This window comes from Panthera pardus, unplaced genomic scaffold, assembly GCF_024362965.1.
Source record: "Panthera pardus isolate Hobbes unplaced genomic scaffold, ASM2436296v1 HiC_scaffold_7, whole genome shotgun sequence".
Lineage (NCBI taxonomy): Eukaryota > Metazoa > Chordata > Mammalia > Carnivora > Felidae > Panthera > Panthera pardus.
In genome coordinates, this window is record NW_026527002.1 from 74,090,423 (window position 1) to 74,109,329 (window position 18,907).

Sequence of the window (18,907 nt, forward strand, 5' to 3'; positions counted from 1 at the left end):
AACGCCAGTACTTATGCTCTGGAACCAATTTTCTAGAAACGAAATTAGTATTGATTTATTATATATTATTTTTTATGTATTTATTATGGAATACTTATATTCTACTTTGAAAACTTCGTGCTCTCTGACCTGCTCAATCCACGTCTAGGGAGTCATGATAAAAAGGGAAAGCAAAACCAAGATTGGCATCTGGATAACAATTTAGGGAGAAGAAACATCATAGCAGGGGGGTTGATAAGAATAAACAAAGGAACGTGGGGCGCCCACATGGCTCAGCTGCTTAAGCATCCAACCCTTGACTTCGGCTCAGGTCATGATCTCACGGTCCGTGTTGGCCTCTGTGCTGCACGGAACCTGCTTGGAATTCTCTCTCTCCTTCTCCATCTCGCCCCCTCCACCCCCCGCCTCCCTGCTTGCACTCTCACTCTCTCTCTCTCTCAAAATAAATAAATAAACTTTAAAAAAAAAGAATAAACAAAGGAACAATAGAAATGTCAAAAACTTTTTTTAAAACAAGAATAAACAAAGGAACAATAGAAACGTCAAAACTTAGGGGATCAGTTACATAAATCTTGGCCATCTCGTGACGGTATGCTAAATAATGACGATCTTTATAGGATTTTAATAAGCATGAGAATTTCTTCTGATTGAGGATTATGTGGAGATAAAATACAATGAGGGTACACATGCCTGCACATTTAAAAATTTTTTAATGTTTATTTATTCTTGAGAGAGAGAGAGAGAGAAAGCATGAGCATTGGAGGGGCAGACAGAGAGGGAGACCATGAATCCGAAGCGGGCTCCAGGCTCCGAGCTGTCAGCACAGAGCCCGACGCGGGGCTCGAACCCACAAACCTTGAGGTCGTGACCCGAGCCGAAGTCGGACGCCCGACCGACTGAGCCACCCAGGTGCCTCCCCCGACACATATTTTTAAAAGACTGCACCAGACTGACAAGCGTGGTTATGTCTACAGCTGGGTTATGGTTTTTCTTTTCTTTCTTCAAAATATCTGTGTTTTCCAAGTTATGCTACTTTTAAATCAGAGAAAACGGGCGTTATTTACTTAACCCACATCAGAGACGCACCGTCTCGTTCCTTCACGACACCCACCAAATGCTGACTCTGCGGTGAGCACGGTCAAGTCAGGAGCCAGCCAGATGGGAAGTCTTGGTGCAAACCCCTTCGGGGAGCCCTCGGGGTTTTGGAACAGGCACAGCGGCAGGCCTGAGGACACAGAACCTTCCTTGAATATCTTCTCTGATAAAAAGAAACAGGTCTGCCCACAGGCTCTGCCAACAGCGGCCCATTAAGCAGCTGGCCCTGGAGTGCCTCAGCTGACCTCCCCTTGGAATGGGCCTCAGACGCACCTTCCCGGGAAGGACTCCGGGCCTCCCAGGTGGGCGTTTCTATTTTTGGAAACGAGACCAATCAACAACAGGCAAGAGCATTTTCTGCCTCCACTGTTCAGGGGCCTGGGCCCGACGTTCCGAAACCCAGATCCGAACTCACAGCATGCTGTCACAGACCCCTCCCTCGCCTGCCCGGGCAGCCCTGGGCTTCCCAGCACCGGTCTCTCTTTCCCTCCTCCTTCCTGCAGTGTTAGACAGATCCCTTTGCCTGAAAGGCCTGGCCGGGCCGACCGGAGGTTGGGAGCAGAGTGTAGGAGCCAGAGATCTAAGCCGGATTCTGGCTTCACCACTTGCTGTACGACCTTGAGCAAATGACTAACCCTCTGAAAGCTCGGTTTCCTCATCTGAAAAATGGGCACAATACAGTACTTGTTTCAAAGAAAGGAATTTGTGAGAGTTCATCCATCAGGGTGTTTCCCGAGTTCTTACCAGGTGGGGGGCCCTGACCCAGAGGGGTGTGCCAGGAAACCACAAAATGAAGCGCCCTGATTCATGGCCCTGGCCACTTTCCGTGGGGTGAATACTCCCACCATTATGGATGCCAAGCTACCAACAGTTTAACTGGTTGGCAAGACGCCCGCCTATTTCACAAGCGGCTTTCCGGATCTTGTGAGCGTCCTGACACCGTCTGTCCCAAGAGGACAGAGTTGGTCCCTGGTCTTCATGGGCTCACGGTGCCATGGGAAGAAACCGAGAGCTATTTGTGTACTTATTGAATAGACACCTGTCCTACCTCTAGACTCATGGCTTTGTCGTGACAGGAGCAACCATTTAGAGAAAATTTTTCCTTGCCGTGTTATCCCCGGTCCTGGCGAGATACGTACTAATAACTAAATACCCTACTAACGTGTGTTAGGCCAATGAATAAACGTCTTCGATAAAGAACAACACGTTTGAAAAGGAGCTAAATGAAGAGCTGGAGGGCAATAGGGAACCAGTCTTTCCAGAGGCGGACTCTCTGGGGAGGGATGTTCTGTGAACATCTGGGAGGAAGGCTAACACGTTAGAATTGGCTTGTGTGAGGTCACAGGTCTGTTTTAGGCAGAGCCCTGGTTACAAAGACCTGGCTGGGTCCATGGCTATCGCCTTGGGGAAGGCTCCACCCCTTCGGCAATTCGGTGTCCCAATCTGTAGCTGAAAGGCCCGATAATGTCTGTGCCTCCTTCCAGCCCTAACGTGTTGTGATGATTATATCAGCTGACACTCTCCGAAATGTCTTCGATGTCTTCAAACCCTCTGGGCCTCAAGAACAAGCCGTACCTTGCACATGGCTGCAAAGGAGCCTCTGCCGAGAAGATAGGGCCTAGACCCCCGTGTCCTAGCAGAAGACAGGCTTGAGGAATAAGGGTGTCCTCTTGACCCCATCGCCTCCCTTACTTTTTCCCCATCGCTCCCCAGCTCCCCCGTGGCCGGCCTTCTTGGAGCACACTGCCTGCTCCGTGTGGCTCAGGAGGGTCTCAAGCCGCCGAGCATGCCCACATGTGCCAATCTTTTCTTCCGACCCTGTGGGCAGGAGTCCAGTCTCTGCTGGAAAACATCTAGCCACGGGGACCTCCCTACCTTGCAGGCTGAGGCTTTCCGTTGGCAGGGGCTGGAGGGCAGAGAAGGGAGCCAACCTCCACTGAGCGCGTGCTTAGCCACACGGACGCAGCTCTCTAGAAATCATCGCCCTGTAATCCTCCCGACCGGGGGAGGCCTGGCTGATGAGTCTCCTTTTAGGCATGAGGACGCTGATGCTCTGGGACACTGAGCCACTTGCTAGAGGACACGCAGCTGGGACGCCCAAGCTACGCCTCACGCTGCTTGGTGCCCCTGAACATGCACACAGCCCCTGTGCCGTGAGCACCCTAACTGTGCCCCCTCCCATCCCCTCACGCACACCACTCCTGGAACCCCCAGGAACGTCTCTGGGCAGCCCGAAGACAAACTCACACTTTTGTTGTCCGGGGACCAAGGAGACGGGAATCTCCCGTCCCCTGGGTACTCGTGAGGCCCCCCAGATTCTCTCAGCTCTTTCCATTGCATCACATTCCCCTCGGCACAAGCTGTAGAGTTAATGGTTAATAAACATTTGTTGAACAGACAAAGCAGGTCCCTTGCAGACACAGATACGGAGGCTCTGAGAGGCCGGGTGACCCACAGCCGGTAAGGGGAGCTGGACCCTGAACCCAAGGCCAGCCCGCTCAGGGCTCAGGCCCATCCCCAGGGTGGGGGGTGGGGGGTGGGGGGCACATGTTCTCAACTGTGTCGGATTTGTCCCCAGCCCAAAGTCCCTGGGGAGGTTGGGGCCAATCAGCTGTGTTTGGAGAAGGCAGGTGTGGAGACCTCAGGACCCTGGTTACTCATTATATTTTATTAAATGCTGATAGCGCAAACTGTCATAAATAGGCCAAGGAGTGCTAAGTCACCAGAAGGCCAGGCCGGACAAACACGAGCCTTACTGATTAACCAGGCCCGCCAGCTGCTCAGCAGCCTTGGGGAGGCCACGAGTGCCACCTCTGCCAAGGGTGGCCAAGGGTCAAGGCTGGGCTTGCTCTCGGGCCCAGCCGTCAGGGATCTTGAAAACCGGCAGTGGCCGGGACCCCTCCTGCAGCCTCTAGAAGTCCCTGTCGTGGGTGTTTCCCTGTCTTAGCTGTACACGTGTCCTGTGATGAGGCTGTAACAAATTGTTACACACTCAGGGGCTCAACACAACATGAATTTGTTGCCTTAGAGCTCTGGGGGTCACGAGTCTGAAATGGGTCTCTGTGGGCTCAAGTCAAGGACCACCTCCCTAGTGGGGGCTCCAGGGGAGAATCGTTTGCTTGTTCTCTCGGATTTCCAGAGGCTGCCCACTACTGCTTGGCTCAGGGCCCCAGGCCATGATGTTGTCACGTCTCTGTCTGGGACTCTGCCTCTCCTCCTGGCCTCTTAGAAGGGCCCTTGCGACTTCAGTGGGCCCAGCCACGTAATAGAGGAATACCTCAAGACCCTTAACTTAGCCGTACCTGCAGAATCCCCTTCCCAAGTGAGGTCACATGTTCCCACCCTCTGCGGATGGGGCACAGACATCTCTGGGGAGAGGCCATTCTTCAGCCGAGCATGGTGAGTTGGCTGTCTTTGCAATGATCACTGACAGCCACTGTGTCCTAAGGTCACCAGGCTTCCTTCCCGCTGGCCGAGAGAAACGGGTATTATGATCTGCTCCTTCCACGGGGCCGTCCCTCAGGGGGAAGAGGTCCACCTCCTGGTGGAGGGGCACTTCCCCACCCTTGGGCCCTGACTGAGCCTTGGCCTCTACCCTCAACCATGACTCCTCTCTTGGCCTTGGGTCTGGAACTAGAGTTGGCTATGCCAAGGTCACGAGTGACCTTGGGAGAATTACCGTTGCTTGTGACCCTCCGTTTCCCCTCGCACAAAAGGGTCAACGCTGTCTCCTCCCCAAAGCTATCACGAGGATGGGTTGACACGGTAAACTGTAACTCAGATAACTCAAATACCCATAAAGGCCTCCTTGCCCTTTGGAAGGAGGATAAGATCTCTGAAAAATGCAGCCCAGATTCAGGCACTTCCCTGCTGGAAATCCCCCGGGGGCTCCTGGCGCCCACTTAGAGCTGAGATCAAGCTCCCTCGCGGGCCCTGCAGGGAATGTGGGGTCTGCGGTCTCGCCACCCTCACCCCGGGTTGTCCACACTGGCCGCCCCAGCTCCTTGAATGCACCGACCTGGCCACCCTTTCGGGGACTTGTCCCTGATTTCCTTTCTGTGCCGGGCACGTGTCCCCAGCGGCGTGGACTGCCGGGCACCTGTCGCCCTTTAGATCCTAGCTCAGGTGCCATCTCTTCAGACAGGCCTGACTTGCCCGCACGGTGTGCACGGTTCCCCGCTTACCCCGGCCGCTGTCACCATACCTTGTTTTTTTCCTTCGTCCCCTTTGTCATGCTCCTCCTCCCGGGCACCCAGGCCACCACACCTCCCCACTTCCTTGCCGCGAGGTGTGGCCACGGGACCGTGCCCTTGGCACTGGCACCTGGGCAGGAGTGCTGTGCTCTGTTTCCAGCGCTGGTGTATGAAACTCTTCTGCACGGGCCTCCATGCTCCCCTCCCCCCCGTCCCTGGCTGTGGGGCCGGCAAGTCCCAGCAGATGGGAGGCGTGTCACAGGATACTGAAGCCTGCACCCCAAACCAGGGAAGACCCGATAACCCCCCACACTAATCCCTCTGAGCGCGAGACACGAGTTTCTATCGCGGGAGGTGCTGAGGTTTGGGGGTCGTTGGCCGACGCGGACATTCTTATTTTGTGTTTTATTTATTCGCTTTTTAATTTTACTTGTATTTACCTGTTCACTGCCCGTCTCGCTAAAAGGTCCCCTCCGTGCGGCAGAGCCGAGCTGTCTTGTCCCTGCTGCTGCCTCAGCTCCAACCACGGTCTCTGACACACCGCAGGTGCATGACCCAAGCTTGTTGGGCAAAAGAACAGATGAGCGAATGAGTGAATACAATCGGCCTGACTCCCCAAAGCCCACCCCAAGTTTTTTGCAAATTCCCGGCGACTCGGGCTCAAGGGCTCAGAGTTACTGGCAAGTCACCGTCCTTGCTGCTGGGTCAGGAAGTCTGAGAGCCTTCATTCCATCTTCTTAGCATCGCGACACGTCACCCGTGGAGCCCCATCCCTTTCTGTGTGCACACGAACGAGCGCGCACAGGCACACGCCGGCCCAGGCCCTGGGTGGGCCCGGGGTACTTGACTGAGGCGCGTGGGAGGCAGAGGACGGGGACGTGACCCCGCAGCAATGCCTACAGCTTGCAAAGGAAGTCAGCGACCCGGTTGAAATTTGTAGGGCCTCCCCGTCGACTCCTCCACCAAAGTCTCCCCACTCCCGTCTTTCACTTCCATTTCCGGCCACATGTTGTTCTAAACGCATGTTTGTTTCCCGGTTTCTTTTCCCCCCTTCCTCCTCTTCTCTCCCTCCTTGTGGTGGATGGCGCTTTTTTCCGTGGTTGACGAGCTCTCCCATTGTGCCTGCTCTCCTGTTATGTGACCTGATCACCCTCCCTTCCACCGGAGCCGTCCGTCTCCGCCTCCCGACTGTGGGCAGTCCCGTCCCCCAGACAGGGCAAGGAGGGAGTGGTCCTTATCTCTGAGACCAGGTCAGTCTGGTCCGAGACCAGCTTCTGCCCAGCCCACCGGGACACTGGCTTTTGGACCCCTGCGCTTCGTGCAAGAAGTCCTCTTCCCTTCGTGGAGAAGCCCAGACCGCACGGAATGGCCGTGATGGATGACGCTCTGGTCAGCGGCCCCAGCTGAGGCCACATCGGCCACCAAACTGGCAGGCACAGATGGCTTTCGACATTTCCAGCTACCTCACGGGGAGACAGTCGTGCCACTGGGTCGTCCCAGACACCGTGGAGCAGACACAAGCCAGCCTTCCCTGTGCTCCGTGCCAATCCCCGGCAGAATTTCTGGGCGTCATAAAATTGGGGCTTTCCTTTACCAGAGAGCTCTGCCCTCCAGTCCTCCGGCAACTGGGACAGCTCTGCCCTCTGCTCCCTCTGCGGCAAAAAAAGATTCCCCTCCTTTTCTTAAGCCTGGCACAGGCCGTTTCTTTTGTTGGTTTCCTTTGCCCTCCGGGTCCCCGATTCCACCCCCGAGTGGCTCGTTAAGGTATTTTCCTAAACGGAACTTCTCTTTGAGAGGTGTTCTGATGCCAGCGATTAAGAGAGCAAAGTGTTTAATCTCTGCCAAGGGCTCTGGTGCTTGGCACTTACGTCTGCTCAATTAACGTTCGTTTCCAATTCTGTGTTCCTTTTTGAACTCCCGGGGAGCTGGAAGGTGAATAAAAGGCTGGGGTAAGGGGGTTGCTCTCGGATTCCAGGAACACGCATTTGGCTCACGCTGGCCTCGGCATCTGATCCGGCGACAAAAGAGCCCTTATCGGGAAGTTTCACAGAGACAATTAATACGGAGAGTCAGGTGCGATGGTGTCTGAGGAATTGAGAGGACTCACGTGTGGGGCCATCAGATGCAACGCACGAAGGCTAGTCCGATGTGCGTTTCAGATACACAAGGATTTTCTTTTTTTTTCCACGTAAGTATGTTCCCTGCATATCTGGGGATACTTCCCCTTAAAATATGACATGTCGTCTGGCTGAAATGAAACTTCAACGGGACTTCCTGGTTTTTTTTTAATTGACTAATCCTGGCAAACTCTACTCCTGAGGCTCTTGGAGGCATCGTGGAGCTTTGCAACACAGACAGCATCTCTCCCTGGGCTGGGGGATGAGGGAGGAGGGGCTGACACCGGGGGAGCGAGGGGCTGAGGCTGCCCCCTGGGGCTCGCACCCTGTCAGGGACTGTCTCGCTGGGGCTGGGACCAGGGAAGGGATGAGGCCACCTCAAAGACGCTGCCCGAAGCAGAGGGAGGAACCCCATAGCTCCCTCCTTCCTCCTGCTCTCTCTCCCCCCGAGCCAGGGCCTCCCACCCGTGGGCCAGTGGGCCTGGAAAATGTAGTTTGCGAGAGCCAGTCCTCTGGGACAGAGTAGACGAGGGTAAAGTGTCCGCACTATACATTTCACCATACTTACCAAAAATATATTCAAGGGAGGCCTGGGTGCCTCAGCCGGTTAAGTGTCCGACTCTCGATTTCGGCTCAGGTCATGATCTCACTGTTTTGTGGGTTCGAGCCCCACCTCAGGCTCTGCACTGACAGCGTGGAGCCCGATTGGGATTCTCTCTCTCTCCCTCTCTCTCTGCCCTTCCCCTGCTCTCTCTCTCTCTCTCTCTCTCAAAAATAAATAAATAAACCCATATATATTCGACCTCTTCAACCATTTCTTGATCCCTCGCAATGTTTGTGGAACTGTGTTAAGCAATTCAGAGGCATCATGTCATCCAATCCTTAACCAAACTATGGGGAAGGCACGATTCTTGTCCACGTTTCGCAGATGAGGACATTGAACCTCCGAGAGATTAAGAAATATGCCCAAATGCCACACAGGAAGTATGTGTCAGGGTCAGGTCTTTGCTACATCAGCAGGAGGTGCTCCGGCCCTCTGGGCAGGTAGGGAGAAGGGCGGAGGTCAGAGAACCAGGGGCGACATCGGTTCATCCAGACCACTGGGTCCGGAAGGGGTGCCATGTTGATCTACCCCCACATGCTTTTGCTGATGCCTGTACCTGAAATGCCTTCTCATTCTTGCTCTTCCTAAAGGCATCACATCTTTCCTTCCGATACCCCCCACACACATGTTGGCAGCCACGCGTGGTAGAAAGCAGCAGAACATAAGAGTTAAGAGCTGGAACCCTGTAAGCAGACGGCCGATTCAGATCCTGGCTCTGGCATTTATTAGCTCTGTGACTTAGGGCAAGTTCCTGAAACTCTCTTATCCATCTTACCCTTCATTTATAAAACGGGGCGGAGGATGATGAAGATGATGGTGGTGCTGCTGATGATGATGGTGATGTCTACAGTACGGTTGTGTGGATTGTTCACTGCTCCAGACCGCTTCTATATGTAACAGGCCAGGAGCAGCCCTGCCTGCCCATGGATGTGAAGGGCCAGTGAGTTCGTCCACGTGAAGCCCTGGTTCAGTGCCTGGCCCACACTCTGCACCCGAGAAATGCAAGCTGTTATTATATACATCACAGAACCAGCCCAAAGCAGGGCAGTGTGCTAAGTGCTCAGGGTACAAAGTTACAAGTCTGTGTGTACCGAGCGACGGGGAGGTGAGAGGGGCAGGGAACCACACCATTTCACCAAGTTGTCCTGAGCGCTGATCAAGGTACTGTCATTAGCCCAGCGGGGACAGGAGACAGCAGGGACCGGGACTGAGGAGGAGTGGGTCTCACGGAGAACACAGGAAAGGCGTGTGAGGGGAAAAAGCAAGTGAGGATGACGGTGAGATGAGGGGGGGATAGGAGTGCATGGGGCAGAGGGAAAGAGAGAAGAAGGGGCAATTCGAGACACAAAAGGCTGGAGAGGTTGGCAAGAGGCCAATACCCTGGGTCTCACTGGCAACTCGGGCTGCCTTCCCTGGCAGGAAAGATCTTCAGGAGGTCGCTGGTACAGAACTGACGTCAGAGCTATCACAGTGGCAGGGGCGGGGGGTGGAGGGAACGCACTGCAGAGAACCGACCTCCTTAGAGGGAACCCTGTCTTAGTCCAGAGACGAGATCCCTTTGTTACCCCCAGGTAACAAAGACTTCCTGAGCACCCAGACCTATGGGGCTCCTTCTTCGGGGTCAGTTTTGCATTTGAACAGAGACCTTCCAAGCCTAGACAGCAATGCCATCGGTGGTGGAGCCTTGGATAAGTCACCGCACCTTCCTAAACACGGAGCTGGTGGCCTCAGCTCCCAGCTCTAGGCGAGAGCTGTAAACAGCAGAGAGGACCGTGGGCACTGACGCTGGAGGAGGAAGGCAGAATCGGGCAAATACCACAGTATTTCTGGGCACACCTGAACCTTAGCACGAAGTGGCCTCTGTTCTAGGCTGATCCTCCTCCCCTCCAGGCTCATCCCTCCACCTGACCTCTCCAACACTCTGTGGACCTGAGTCTTTGGCCTCGGGAGGGTCCATCCCTCCAACCCACCTGAGGCCACAGGCTCGGAGTCTCGGAGAGGATCACTGCGGGAAAAGCCTTTGGGGATCAGGTCATCCAAGCTTCTTATTTTATAGATAAGAAAAATGGGGTCGGAGAAGGGCCAGGGGGTCCTGTGGTTCTCCACCGAGTCGGGAATGGTGGGGAGCCTGCTCTCTGACCTTCAGACCGAGGCCCCTTTCCTTCCCATTCTGCCTCAACATTTCCGTTCACCTGGCTGTCCATCATCCAGCATTTCTTTTTTTTTTTTTTTGAGAGAGTGTGCACGAGCCAGGCAGGGGCAGAGAGAAAGGGGGACAGAGGATCTGAAGCGGGCTCTGTGCCGACAGCAGTAAGCCCGATGTGGGGCTCGAACTCGGGAAACGCAAGATCATGACCAGAGCCGGAGTCCGACGCTCGGCGGACTGAGCCACCCAGGTGCACCCCATCCCGCATTTTTTAAAGCGATGCCTTTTCCTCACTCGGCCCACACGATCGAGCACCGGCTCACTGCCAAGCACCGCACTGGGCACGAGAGCTCACACGTGTCTGATTGAGAGCTCCCTGGGGAGCGAGGTAGACAGAGAGGCAAAGAAAGAATTCTGGTAGGATAAGCGTGGTGGCGGTCCTGGGGCTCTAGAAGCCTGATGAGGCATAGGATGGGGAGTGCGAGGAGGGAAGGGCCGATTCATCCTCCAGCCAAGGCCGAGAGGGCAGCAGCTGACTTCCCAGGGGCCCAGAAGCCTGCTCCCTACCAGTCTGGCCAGCAGCACAAAAGCAGGAGAGGAGGCAATCCGTGTGGCCGGGCCAAGGAGCCCAGAAAAGCCAGAGGCTGATGGGAGGGGTGGGGGGCTGGGACTAGGTTTTCCAGGGGGTCCAGCCTGTGGAAGAATGTGACCAGAGGTATCACCTGACCAGCCCCCTGACCTCTGGCCATGGGCCCAGCGATGCAGACACTGGCCCCTGGGTTCTCTCCGAAGCAGGACAGTCAAGGAATCAGCTTCTGATCTGTCCACTGCTGCTAAGACCCCAGAGACTTGGGGCAAACGTTTTATTCACTCTGAGCCCTGGTTTCCACGTCCATAAAAAGGGGTTCTTCTTCACATGTATTTACCCTCTTATAGGTAGAGAGACGCCTAGGTCGTTTCTACCTATTGGCTCTTGTGAATAGTGCCGCTGGGAACATTCACGTCCATGTGTCGGCATGCCTATTTTCGGTTATTGGGGGGCACATCCCTACGAGTAGGATTACTGGGTCATACGGTGATTCTGTGTAACTTTTTGGGAAGCCACCAAGCCGTGTGGCACAGCGGGCGTACCATTTTGCATTCACACCAGCGGGGGCACCCGGAGTCTGATTTCTCCACGTCCTTGCCAGCGCGTGTTGCACTCTGACTTTTTGGTTCACGGCCATCCTGCCGGGTGTGCAGTCAGAATCTCATCAGAGCGACGCCTAACGATGTTGAGCACGTTTTCACGAGGGCCTTGTCCGTTTGTGTATCTTCTTTGGAGAAATATCCGTTCAAATCCTTTGGCCGTTTTTAGACGGATAATTGGGTTGCTTGCCTTTTTGTTGTTGAGTTGTGGGAATTCTTTATATATTCTGGAAATTATCAGGTAGGTGATTTGGAAATAATTTCTCCCAATCTGTAGGTTTTTAAAAAGAATTTCTTTTTAATACTAGTTAGAAATAATTTTTTAAAAAAGTGTCATGTGGGGCGCCTGGGTGGCTCAGTCGGTTAAGCGTCCGACTTCGGCTCAGGTCATGATCTCGCGGTCTGTGAGTTCGAGCCCCGCGTCGGGCTCTGTGCTGACAGCTCGGAGCCTGGAGCCTGCTTCGGATTCTGTGTCTCCCTTTCTCTCTGACCCTCCCCCATTCATGCTCTGTCTCTCTCTGTCTCAAAAATAAATAAACATTAAAAAAATTAAAAAAAAATAAAAAATAAAAAATAAAAAAGTGTCACGTATAGATAGATTTAGTATCACCCCATCCGCCCTTCTCCTTCCCTCCTCCTTTTTTCCTCCTTCTATTTCTTCCTTCCTCCTCCTCCTCCTCCTTCTTCTCTTTCTTTCTTTCTTTCTTTCTTTCTTTTCTTTTGGACATTAACTATATTCTAGAAACTCTGCTAAGAAGTTTTCACACATTTCAATGTGGAAATTAATGGTTGCAAAATAACAAGCCAGTAAAACGTAAAAATAGATCATCCTCTGTGATGGCAACTCTGTTAAAATACACCTGCAAGGATGAGGGAGGGAGAGGAAGAACAAGTTACTGGGTTCTTTCTTTCTTTCTTGTTCCCTTCCTGCCTTCATTTCTTTCTTTCTTCCCCCTCCCCCTCCCTCCTCCTTCTCCTCCTCCTTCTCTTCCCCTTCCCCTTCTTCTTCTTCTTCTTCTTCTTCTTCTTCTTCTTCTTCTCTCTCTCCCTCCCCCCTACCCCAACCTCCACAGAGAAAGAGAAATGACTTTATATTTCAGTAAGAGATTCCATTCATAACTTTCAGGAGTTTTCAACTCCTTGGGGATGCCTGGGTGGCTCACAGAGCAGCACTGCAAACCGTCCCTTTGTGGAATAACGGAGCCGGTCATCCTCAGGGTGATCTGTGTCTCGCACCCACTCAGGGGACCCTGAGGCCTGGGAGTGCCTAGAAGCCTGGCCGAGTCTTGGCCGTGACAAAGCCTGAGCAATGGAAACTCGGGCCTTACCATTACCCATCCGTTCCATTCAAATCTCTCCGATCCCTCACACGCGCATCGTGCTCCTGGACCAGGCTTTCCGCTCACTTCTGGGAATGCAGGATGGTCTCGGTCACGAGGGGCTCAGTGTCCAACTGGGGAGACGCCCCCCCCCCCAGCCCTTCCCCCAGCCCTGCCAGCAGCGGGACGGTGTGCAGAGCTGGGGAGTGCAGAGCTCCCCATCCTGAGTCCCGGCCCTGTCTGTCTCTGACTCACTGCTGTCCTGTCTCAGCCATCAGCTCGGGTCTGCTCCCCTGTTCCCGGCCGGGTGCTGCTGAACGAGAGCAAGGGTGTGGGGCACTTTGTAAAGTGCGCATGTGACGTAAATATGCGTCCAACCGCCACACCAAGTGTTCTTCTGGAGGGGGCACTTTGGGCTTCCCCGCTTGCTCTGGGCTGCACCCTTCAGTGCTCTCTGTTTTCCTGAGAATAAAGCCCAATCCCCCCCCCCAAATTCGCAAGAGACCTGGACCCCGCTGCTCTGACCCCCGTCTCTCGTTCCTGCCTCCCTGCCTCGGTGGCACGGAGCATCTGCCGCTTCGTGATTGTGCCACACCCTGTCTCGCCTCTGGGCCTTTGCACGTGCTCGTCCCTCTGCCTGGCATGCTCTCCCAGCGTTGCTTGGGTGACCATCCTTACCCCTCACGGCCCAGCCTCTTCCTCCAGGAAGTCTCCCTTGATCTCCCTAGACACGCTCAGGCCCTGTGCTCCACGGAACCCTGACTTCCTGTAGCCATGTGTCACGGTGTCTTCCCATGGCTGGTTTGACCACCTCCACTGGAAACACAAGACGGTTACATCAGGACAGCAAAGGAATGACCACCCGCCCACGGCTGTCACGGTGCTCTACACTCAACGAACGTGGACGAATGAATCAATATGGTCCGTACCCCCAGGCTGTCCTGGGGCCTCTGTATCCGCGGCCCAGACCCACGGTCATCAGCCCCAGGAGGCTGCAGCCTACACATGGGTGTGTGTGTGTTTTCTCATGTGCTTTTCAACTGCTTGCTGTCTGGCTCCCAACCAAACCCAGTGTTGACAGGAATCCCGCCGAAGGCGGGTCCGTTGCGCCCTCTGGTGGCCACTATTGCTAGGTGGCCGGGCCAGCACTCCTGGCGGGTCAGAAGGGGAGCCTTCGGACAGCTTGGGCTTTCCCAGGGCAGGACCCGCTCTACCACCTGGGACCAGCCCCTGGGGGCTCATCTCCAAAGTGCTTCAGTCTAGAACAAAGCTGACAGTCCCCTGGTCCCATACTCTTGTGGGGAACGGAGGTGTTTAATTCTCAGCCAGGACTCGTGAGCTCAGTACCTTGCTTTTAAAGTCCTGGGTGCACCCCTTCCTTGCTGGCAAGTTTCCTCACCTCCCGGAGACTGTCTCCTCATTAAATTCTCCTCTCCTGGGGGGATTGTGCTTCTTGGCAGAATTGCCGCAGGATTCAATGAAATTCATGTAGGCAAAGCACTTAGCCCATGTTGACAGGGTGCAGAAGGGAACCATGGTCATTATTAAGAATCTCCCACCTCTCCTGGTGTTGCCGCTGTCTGGTTACCTGCCTGTCCCCACTGGACTGAGGTCTTCGGATGGCAGAGACCTCATCTTGCCCCAGCCCCAGCCCCCAGTGGCCCTAGGTGAGTACTTATCAAACGAAATGCACGTAAACCGAAAGTGTGTTAGTTTCCCCCACAATCCCACGAGGCAGACAAGTCTGGAATCCTCATTCCCATATCACAGAGAAGCTCCACGTCTGGATCCGGGTCTTGGACCCTTGGGGCCTGTGGGGGTCTATGATCCAACCAAGCCCTCTTCTTGGGGGACGTCCAGGGCGGGGGGAGAGACCTTCCGGCAATCTATAGATCTACACCACACAGAGCTCCCTGTTCCGGTTAAAGTTTCAGGAAAGCCAGTTCAAATGTTATAAAACACGGAGGGGAAGGAGTTCTCGGAAGTCATGGGTACCCACAGGAAGGCGCCCTGGACATCTGCGGCTCTGCAGACACCCTCGGGGCGTCCAGGCCTCCGAGGCGATAGTTTTCTCAATAGGTACGCACCCCTTCTGGAAGCCTTGAGAAAAGATGTTCTGGGCCGAGAGCCATTGCAACCCCTGGCTTCGGCCTTCCACGCTCCAGGAAGTGTGCCAGCCACACGCGGGGAGTGCCCTGGCCCCGCGAAGAGGCAGGCTCGCTGCCCTGACGTGTGAGGCATGCCTGAGGGTCCTGAGGACCCTGCTACCCTCCCAGACTATGGTCACTTTCCTCTCGCTCCCAGCAGCAGCGTCTGGGGTGAGCGCTGCGTCCCTATGGGTCCACGTGGATGTTTCTGGACTTCACCCTCCCCCCCCATTGTCCCCAAACTTTTTTTTTTTCTGCACCTGCCCTGCGGTTACCAGCACTGTCCCTTTTCCTGGCACCTGCCACCTTGCTGCCTACTTTCCTTCATTCCTGGCGGACTTTACAGTAAGTGTGTTTCTGCCCAGTTTGTGCCCTTATCCTGCTGACCCTAGTGTCCCTGTTTACACACAGCACCTGCCCTCCTGGGCCCTGGACGTCTGCTCTCTCCCGACTTCCCCTTTCCGCCTTCCGGCCCGCCATCACCTAGACCTGCTCCATCTCAAAGGCCTTTCCGACAGCTCGTGCCACATTTCTCCCTGAAGTCATCTTGTTCCCGGCCTTGGGGACACCTCACAGCCTCGGGGAGCTGTGGCCTCTCTGCTCGTTCTAGCTCCCTTGTCCTGTTCCTCCCGAGACCGTCCCCACTCACCTCCTGTGGTTTCTCATCCAGACCCACAGCCTCCCTGGTCTATAACCTGGCAAGGTCCAGGTCTCCGTGTCCAAGCGGCAGGGGTCTCGGGGCCGCAGTCCCACTGTGGCGCGGTGAGGCCTGAGCTAACAGAGAGACTGATCCGGGAACCTGTTGCTACTCGTACTCTGCGGTCAGGCTGAATCAGAGGACGTGGCTTAGAACCGCAGCAAAAACTCCAGCTGTCTTTTGCCCATCTCCTCCCCAGACGCGGCCTCCTGCCGGTGGCCAGTCTGGAGTGAGCCCCGTGGAGGCCCGGAGATGGGGAGACATCGGGGGAGGGCGCACTTCCCAGAGCCGAGCAGGACGGTGGCTTCTTGAGCTGCCTTGCGGTTTTTACCTCATCATGCCCCCCCACCGCCCCGCCCATGACCTGCTCTAAACCTGATCACCTCCCAAAGGCCCCTCTCCAAGCAGCATCACCCTGGGAGTCAGGACTTCAACACAGGAATGTAGGGGACACCACCCGGTCCATAGCAGTGGGTTGGGGTTGAGTACGGCCAGGGTCTGAATTATTCCGTGTGCTTACGGGACGTCAGGTGGGGCAGGCAGCCAGCGTCTCTGAGAAGCAGGTTACCTGGGATTCAGCCATCCTGTGAGGACCCAATGTTTCAGCTGAGGACGATCAGAAGGGCTTCACCTTGTTCTATGGGGCTCCAGGGCTTGGGCAGGTCTGGGAGGGGGAGCGCTTAGAGGGAGGGGAGTGACAGGGGCACGTGAATCTGTCAGCATCGTCCCACAGATGGAGATCGTGAATTGGGGTGACAGAACCCGGGCCCCGGGGATGCCTCTACTTGGCAGGTGTTGTTGCATCAGTGAACGAAGCAGAAGCAGAAACAGAGGCGGGTCCTTCCCCAGCAGGTGCAGAGGGACCCTTGAATCACTGGGGGACATTTCCTCACCGGGCCCCTGCAGCAAAGGTGCCCTGGACCTCCCATGACCTGGACGTCACTTGGTTCTGAATACACAGAACGTTTCCTTTTGTGACGCGACCTGTAGTGAATCCTGGTATAAGTAAAGCAGCTGCCTGAGGCGTGGTGAGGACAGCTGAGGGGGTCCCCCGTGGGCCGGGCACCAGAGGAAGCGGGGACACCCTCCACCTTGCTGGGTGACGCTGTGTCTCACAGGACAGGCACACTTCCTAGCCACTTCCTCACGGACGCAGGGGCAAAATGACTTTTGAGGCAGACTTGTCCCCCCAAACACCGCGGGACATCGACAGTAACGAAAAAAGGAAGAATTTTAAAAAGGGAGTGGCAGGTGTGGAAAACGTGATTGTTGAGGTGGGGTTCATCTCTTCTCAATCAGTGCATGTATTTAAAAGTCCTCATGTTTTAGGGGCGCCTGGGTGGCTCGGTCGGTGAAGCGTCCGACTTCGGCTCAGGTCATGATCTCGCGGTCCGTGGGTTCGAGCCCCGCATCGGGCTCTGTGCTGACAGCTCAGAGCCTGGAGCCTGTTTCGGATTCTGTGTCTCCCTCTTTCTCTGCCCCTCCCCTGTTCATGCTCTGCCTCTCCCCTGTTCATGCTCTCTCTCTGTCTCAAAAATAAATAAATGTTAAAAAAAAAAAATTAAAAAAAAAAAGTCCTCATGTTTTAAAATCAGAAGCAGGTAGAATGTTTCTTCCCAGGAACTTCTTTTTGGTTCCAGGAGCTCTTTGCTGAGCAGCCGAGCGTGTGTTTGGGGCCGCGTGAGGGGTGTGTCTGGGGGACCTTCCCAGGGTTCCCAACACCCAATCCTGGAAGACCTACGTTTGTGGGAGGCGTGGGGGGTGCACAGCACTGGGTCTGGAGGGCTCTGGCTCTTGTCCTCTGTGTCTGGGCAGGTGCCAGAGGGTCCTGAAGAAACGTTTTCAGGTCCTCAGGGCTCCCCGTGGAGGGTCTTAGCTAATTCTTACCCCTTCCTAGGCTTTGCCCGTGGGCCTGGGACTGGGTGGATGAGCGCCCACCCGGCTGAGCGTGTCGCCACCTGGTGGCCCCTTTCCCACTTCGCAGCTATAATGGGGGCTCGCCCAGGTGGCAACTTGGGGGAGGCCGGGTCTCAATGGAGGGAGCAGGCCGCATGTTAATAATACCTGAGAGCGGGTCCCTGATGGGGTGAGGTTAGCCAAGTGATGGGAACAAGGAAAGGGAATGTTAAGAGTTGAAGAAACCACTTGGAAAGAAAGCAGCACAAAAGCCCCCGGCAGGGGCAGGGCAGGAGAGGGGGCAGAAGAAATCGGACTGGGTGCCCCAGGGGGCCTCATGGTTTTGCTGGCATCTCCTTCTCTCCTCACGACTTTAAATTTTTTTTTTAACGTTTATTTATTTTTGAGACAGAGAGAGACAGAGCATGAACGGGGGAGGGGCAGAGAGAGAAGGAGACACAGAATCGGAAACAGGCTCCAGGCTCTGAGCGGTCGGCACAGAGCCCGACGCGGGGCTCGAACTCATGGACCGCGAGATCACGACCTGAGCCGAAGTCGGACGCTTAACCGACCCAGCCACCCAGGAGCCCCGTCTCCTCATGACTTTAATAACAGCTGACATCTACAGGAGGCTCCCTGGGCACTAGATTCTCTTCTTAGCCTGTGGTGTGCATTCACTCATTTAATTCTCAAGCGTGTTTCTAGGGTAGGTACCCCCTCACCCAGACTTTATCCACAAGGAGGTCGGGCACAGAGAGGTTCAGGGACATGCTCAAACTCGCACAGCTAAGTAGGAACACAGGCAGCCCGACTCCAGGACACCTGTGTTCCTCTCTGGCCCCTCCTGCCTCTGAGGGCTGCTTTCCGAAGTTCACCACAAACTTCCCAAAGAACTTTGGGAAGACGTCCCTAACGTCCCAGCCTGGGAGACGTCCCCTGGGGAGGCAGCAGAGTGACAGGGAGCCCCGGACCTTCAGAGGGAACGCTTGCTTTGAACCCCACCCCTGCCCTCGTCTGGCTTTAACTCTGCACCTGTTTGCAAACATGGAAACCCGGGAACCACGCACCAGCTCCGCAGGACCGCTTTGAGAAGTCAAGTTCATGCCCAGCAGGCCGTTGTGAGAGCCGACACGAATTGGGGACTCTCACCATTTACACAAATTTTACATTATAGAACCCCACGACTGGATTTCTGGACTATTCACAAAGTCAGAGACTTGTGCCGACTTTGGATCAAACTTGGGATTCATCCACGGATGTAACTGTTTATTGGGAAGAGATGAACCCTACCTCGCCCACCCTGGGCCCCGGCCAAGGCTAGCTCATTCAGCGACTGCCTGAAGCGGCCGACGCAGATCTCCTCGGGCGGGCCTCCTGAGTGATTTTTATTCTTGACCTCACACCCCTCCTGACGGCTGGCATGGTCAGGTCCATTTGGCGGATGGGGCAGCGGAGGGTAAGAGAGGTGAGGTGGTTCGCCATAGTCACAAAGCAGTGAGAGTCAC